The following is a 6,605-nucleotide window of genomic DNA, read 5'->3' on the forward strand; positions in this document are numbered from 1 at the left end:
GCGACGGCCGTGCTCATGAACGCACCAGACTCCGCGTCATGTTCCCACAACTCCACGACACCCGAGTAAGAGATGGAGTAGAAGTGCCCATGATGGTGGATGGCATCCTCGATGCCCTCACGCGATGGTGCCAACCTCCAGGTAGGGTCCTCCGCGGTGGCGAAGGCCGGGGCACCGAAAATTCGGTGCGGGGTTAGCATGGCGGTGTAGTTGCCGGGGCGCGGAGATGCTGAGAGGACCACCTTCCGGTAGAACCCAGTGCGCATCTGGTGGGCACTGAGTGTGAGCGTCCCCATCCCGTCCCGCCCCCAACAGTGGTCTTTAAACGGCGGCCCACAGCCAAACCGAGCAGTCAAGAGGCGGTCAATCTTTAAGCAGAAGCAGTCACCTGCGCAGGGCAGGAGGACTCCAATGGTAGCGATATGCGGGAGTGCGTGCTGCTCGCCTGTGGCCGGGTTAATGAGGTAGATCTGGGCACGGTCGTCGGCACTGGCGAGCCACCCGCATGAGGAGCCCAGGACCAAGTGTCCGGGATATCCGTTTCAAAAAAAAAGTGTCCGGGATACGGGGCGGGCATGGTGGGCTCACGCACGACTGCCAGGACGGGGTTGGGGACACGGAGGTCATCGGGCATGGTGGCCTTGCTCTCAGTCGAGATCAATATGGCCTCTTCCTTGAGGTAGGGCTGTTCGTCGTCGTAGTCGACATGGACCTCGACATGGGTGTAACCGTGGCACTTGTATTGGGCGAGCGCTTTGTCGTTGTGGACACTAGATGACTCGTTGCGCCAATGGCGCAAGGGGCGAGAGGGAGCCAAGTATTGTGAGAATATTTAGACACCAAGTCAAAAACCAAATGTGGCCAACACCCCCGCATCCTTTGCTTGGAAGCCGTCTTTTCTCACCGGATCTAACATAAATACATGATTTTTCAAGAGCAAAATTCAGAGAAAATATTAAGCATGGCCTTCAGAGTGATTATGCAAAATATAAACACATGGCCATCTTGAGATCCACAGCAATGCACCAACGACTTTTTTTAAACCACCATAACTTTGGCAAACAAACACTTGCCGATCATCCTTGTTAGTCATCCTGATAAAGACCATGCCTCCACAGTGCGTTGTACAAATATTCCATGCTATCAAAGGCACTTCAGATCTAACAAAAATTCAAATGCCAAGCCTAACAATGAATAACAACAAACAAGCACATTCTAAAATTTACTAAACTTGGATATGCACTTTGTTACTTCATTTTATAAACCGTTAGAAGCGTTATAATTTCTTTCATTTATCTGATTTAGTTGTCCCAAACTCCCAATACATATTTAAACCGTGTTGTGGGCTTACAAGAAGACAAATGACAAATTCACAATAATGGGCCGGCCCAAGTTACCTGACCAAACGATGTTAATCCACTTACTCACTTCATGACCATCCCCTCCTTCTCCAATCTCTCACTCACCCTGTAGTTTCCGCCACTTCGCCGCTGCTCCTCTGCGTCGGAGAGACGACTTCAATTGCAAGATCCACTCCCGCACGCACAAGATCTACTTCCTCCGATGTACGCATCGCGTCACCATGTCAGTTCGTTAGTTGGATCCTCACCAGGTCAGGCTACCTCAACCACTTCCAAGTGAACCTTCACAAACAACACAGTATTACGTCTAAAAGATAGCAAGTAAATCCAGAGTATTTCAGTTTTGAGCTGATGTTTTTTTCCTAGAGGCAAGGTCAAAAAGATGGCAAAGTTCTACTTTTGAGACAAAGGCAGCAGTGTAATTATTAGCCGTCATTAAAATCAATATTGTCTCATGAAAATGCCTACCCTATTGACCCACTAATGGCAATTACAAAAATGTTTGGTTCATCACGCCTAATTCAAATTAGCTTCAATGCCTCATGTTTACTTCCATAGCCTGAACTGATAAATCACTGAAACTTCTTCTCTGCTAAACTTATGTCTACTTCCTAATCAACACCCGAGTAATAACATGGTAGATCGTCATACATGTTTATCTCCTGTTTTCTTGATGTCTGAGTAACAGTATATGCATGTGTACTCTACAGTTTAAACAAGCTCAATGCCCTAGTATTCTGGTTGATAGCTGACCGTTGAGTCATTGGCACTAAGGTTGCTAATAGAAAGGCACACTTATAGAGAGTCCATGAACAAGATAGCAAGCAGAAAACATAACATAAAATAGAGATGTAATTCCCCTTTGTACTACGATGTATGCTCTTGTTTGGGACAAACCATATATCTTCAAAAATTTGTACCTTATCAGCTATTTGATTTGGTTACCGCAGTTCGGTCATTTCCCTCTTGTGAGTTCTGCACCATCCTTACATGATTCATCAACAACCACCTATAAACGATCAGCAGAAAAACAAAATCAAAGTGAAATCAAATGGAATCGCATGTAGGTAGTAGCGAAGTACAATATATGCCACTCCATTGGCACTTTGCCTGTACACCATTCAACATCAAGTGAGGCATGAGCAATAAAGTGATCATATACCAACATCATGTATTAAGCACAAATCATGAATCAATACCAAACTTTTTTTTAGAAGAACAGGGAACAACCAACATTTTAGCATGTCATTTGTTTACCAAGCAAAAATCTCCCAAGAGCATACTTTCAGAGAAGCACAGTCCAGATCATACACCCACAAATCATATAAGCCTTGCCAGTTACATTTTAGAAGCAAACATGAGGAAAATGCTTGGTAACAGGGAAAAGTATTACCTTCAGGAAAAAACATGTCTCAACATTCATGTTGATTCTATTCCGAGATTCACAGATCCCGGGACATTCTTTGAATAAATCATCCATCCCCAGGATATCAAATACTTCCACATGAAAACGAAGAAGAAAAACATGGCAGAAAGCACAGCAGTTACGAGGATTCAGGGAACACAACAGAACAAACCCTCAAGCAAATCTGCACAGGCGCAAGGAAAACCAAGCCAACCAGTAAAGAGGAAGAATGATGGGATGATAGGACTGGGAATAGACCACAAGAGACACAGGAAACCATTTTAAATTATTAAGCAAGAATATTTTCATGACATAGAAGTGGAGAATGCGCACAACAACAATGAACAGAGGAAATGAGCACAACAACAATAAACAACCAGAGCACACAAATGAACGCAGCCAATAAATAGGAGGAAGCAGTAAATATGAATGGAATCAGCAGCTACTTGCATGAATTGTAAATACAACGGCTGGCCCTCTCTGCTCTCCTCTGCCTCGTCTAAGGAATTGTTGACTGGGCTCGGCTGCTGTCTAGATTAAGACAATTGCATTCAGCACAGCACAGTAGATCCTAATCTAGGATCTTTTATTAAAAGAAGCAAGCATCAGTCAATTTATCCAAGAAAGAGTAACACGCCTGAAATACAGTAGGCGTATCAAACAAATCCAGGCACATATATTTGTGCACACACCACTACCGGCATATTTTAAGAATTACGAAAAGTCTGTAGACTATATCACAATTCTAAACACTCTGTTCTCGCCTAAAACTATCACAGAAGAGACAAAAGAACAAAACTGCTAATATAAAAGCAGGCCAATGAAGAACACATTAGGCAAAGATTTCCAAAGACAAGCCAACCTGATCAGTTTAGTTGCAGAAAGTATGTTCAGTATGGCCAGACAACGACTTCCATAAACAGTTCCAGTAGGCCTTTGTAAACTTCTTCCCACCAATCCAACCCTTGTGAGTAAGCAGCAACTACTACCTAATCGCTTATCACGTATGAATGTATATACTATCTTTACAGTCTGCATCTACTACCTTTATTCTCGCTACACACATTCGACCCAAAGCATCAAACTGAACATGCATGGTGGTGCGCTGGAAACGAGAGAAACAGGCATATTAACATGTTAACTCGGCAAGCAAGTGTATAAGCTAGCAGTTAGTGTTCTCAGGAATTTATATAGTTTTCTTACTGGACTATATATGTAAGCCTATTCAGGTAACCATACATCTCTATAAAACAATTACTCAAAATAAATGACCATATCGCCACAAGGTTGAGATATCGAGGGCGCCCAACAAGGGACGTGGTCAGGAACCAGCATTTAGCATCTCTTCTTAACAGGACCAAAAAGAGGCAAAAAACAAGGCAAGCTGAGCATCTGTTCTAACCAACATAAGTTATATTTTTTGTTCTCCTTGTAGGTCTACTACATGGCAAGCTTTAAATAGCCTAATCTTGTATTTGACACCACAACTGATGACCTATTGCTATACTCCAGATCCGAAAAAGGGAGTCTTCAAGTTAATGAAGGTTGCTCTCGGTTTTTTGATTGAAGCTAGATCCGTGAATTTGAAGAAGAAAAGCAACACCAAACTCAAAGATCCACGCAATGGACTATCAACTTTTTATAATTAATCAATTCATCCGAACTAAATTATTTTCTTATCTGCTTTAATGGAACATAGTAAGCCTTTGTCGTTCCTGGTTGCATCACACAAAATCAATTCTGGACCTCTCTATAGGTTGTGCTACGTGCACTTTTTTATGCAGTAGTTTGCATAGCCTGTTCAACTTACTTACATGTAAACATGATAGAAGGTGACAAAAGTCTGTCAGACTGACAATAACTAATATAGATAACTATTGTTGAAACTATCAACCTGAAATTCCATCTCCATCATACAACTAACAAAGCTTGTGGCCTATCCACGAAGAAAGGACATGTGCAGAGATGCCATATATACTGATTAAGAAAACTTATTTTTTTTAGCAAGCAGACTTGTTCATTCGACGACCAGGAGGTCAGGGCCGGTCCATGGGATTTGGGATCAGGGCCAGTAGGGCTGTAGGGGCTCCTGCAAGATCAAAACAAAAGGAAGAGGTGGTGACTCGTGATTCTCTGTCACCTGGCACCATGTTGTAGGCATCAAAAACAGGGGAGGGTCACAAGGGATATATCCCTAGGGAGAAGGCTGCATAGAACATACAAAGCCAGGACACAAATAAAAATTTGAATGCTTCATCTAACATTAGGTCACTTTATGGGTCCAGAAATCAACATGGGTTTACTGCCCGAAGAAAGGAAAATAGGCATGCAACTTTGCACAAGATCTAGAATGAAAGATACGATAACATCAAGCTACAAATACGACTATGTATGGATTAACACACTAACCACTGTATGTCTGAGTCAAAATCTAAAACCGAATCAGTGATGTAAATGTTGTTATATAGCTATCAGGCTACAAATTACAATGTATGGATCATTAATGCTAATATCTACTCACTCCGTTCCAAAATAGATGACCCAACTTTGTACTAGTTTGTACTAGTTAGTACAAAGTCGGGTCATCTATTTTGGAACGGAGTGAGTACGTGCTTTCAGGTATTGAACAAGCAGAAATCTAATTAGCGATATGCATAAAAAGAATTGGTCAGCGATGATTAGATGAAAATGAAAAAGGAATAAAGAAAAACAGGAATAAATCTGGACACTTGGGATACGGCTAATGTGGATATTTAATCTCAGCAGGACAGCAAACCAATTTGAACTAATTTCTTTTTTGACATAAATATTGGTGGAGATCAACACGCTGATCGGAAATCAAAGTTATCAAATGATGAGATACAGTTCAGCAATGTCTTCAGAGTTTTCATGGGCATCATCAATATTCACTACTAACTGGAACGGCATTGTAGGAAACAAACAAAAAAAACATTTTCTCTCACCACGGACCTGCACCTTTGTCCTCGTGCACCTCACCCAACCTCATCCCATCTGCCGACCTCCTTGATCTGCATCTCTGCGGAGGAGACAAGGACGAAGGTTGGCAACATATCAAGCAGAACCAAACAAGCAAGCTCACATTAACAAAGCAAATAATTTGCGTCCGTGTACAACAGAGAGTGTCGGGGAAGAGAGAGAGAGCACGAAGGGCAGCAGGGGAAAGCAACACAGAAAAATAACCTAGGCAAATCAGAGTGAGATCACCTCGTTTTGTTCTTAATTCTTCCTCGAGATCCTTCCTCTTCTCTTCCTCGCCCGATCTGCACACATATCATTCAGGAAAAAAACCTAAATCAAGAAATCAAAATCCAATAATCAAGAAACCAATAAAATCAAGAGGCAAAAATTGGGGGAAGAAGATGGCGAGGGCAAAGTGCAGCACTGCAGCCTAGATTGGGGATGAAGGACGAGGATCGACGAGCAGCGAACGGCTGGCTCCACTCCAGCGCGAGGCGAGCGCTGCTCGAGCTCCGGCCTCGTTGCGCCTCCCCCCTGTTCGTCCTCCTCGTCCTCCCCTACTCCTTCACACCCATCACAAAAACCACGCCGCCCCTGCTCTCCCATGGCAGCGACCTGTGCCTCGTCCGAAACACCGCGCGGGGAACGCCGGACCAAGAACGTTAAGAGGCATTGTCTAGTGGGGAAGAGAGGAAGAGGCGCTAGCGGCGGTGGCGGCGCTGGAGGTGGGTGGGGGTGGGGGATGAGACAACGGCGGCGGCTGCGGGGGGAATGAAGTGAGGAGAGAGAGAGAAGGGAAGCCGTGGCTAGGTTTTCACCGTTCACCCCGCGCGTAGCACGCTTTGCGTACGAAGAATCAG

General features: G+C 43.8%; 1 long non-coding RNA gene across 3 annotated transcripts; it reads right to left on the reverse strand.

Moving 5' to 3' along the window:
- Positions 1-1,272: 1,272 nt before the first annotated feature.
- On the reverse strand, positions 1,273-6,163 carry LOC119331578. Of its 3 annotated transcripts, none has more exons than XR_005160574.1 (4): positions 5,992-6,163; positions 5,737-5,803; positions 2,282-2,370; positions 1,273-1,643 (listed from the first exon to the last, which is right to left on the reverse strand). It is a non-coding gene; the product is annotated as an uncharacterized LOC119331578 (long non-coding RNA). The 3 variants fall into 3 exon arrangements; XR_005160573.1 differs by having other exon boundaries at positions 2,282-4,855; XR_005160575.1 differs by having other exon boundaries at positions 5,730-5,803.
- Positions 6,164-6,605: the final 442 nt, after the last annotated feature.

The sequence above is a fragment of the Triticum dicoccoides genome, chromosome 7A, assembly GCF_002162155.2.
Source record: "Triticum dicoccoides isolate Atlit2015 ecotype Zavitan chromosome 7A, WEW_v2.0, whole genome shotgun sequence".
In the NCBI taxonomy this organism is placed as follows: Eukaryota; Viridiplantae; Streptophyta; class Magnoliopsida; order Poales; family Poaceae; genus Triticum; species Triticum dicoccoides.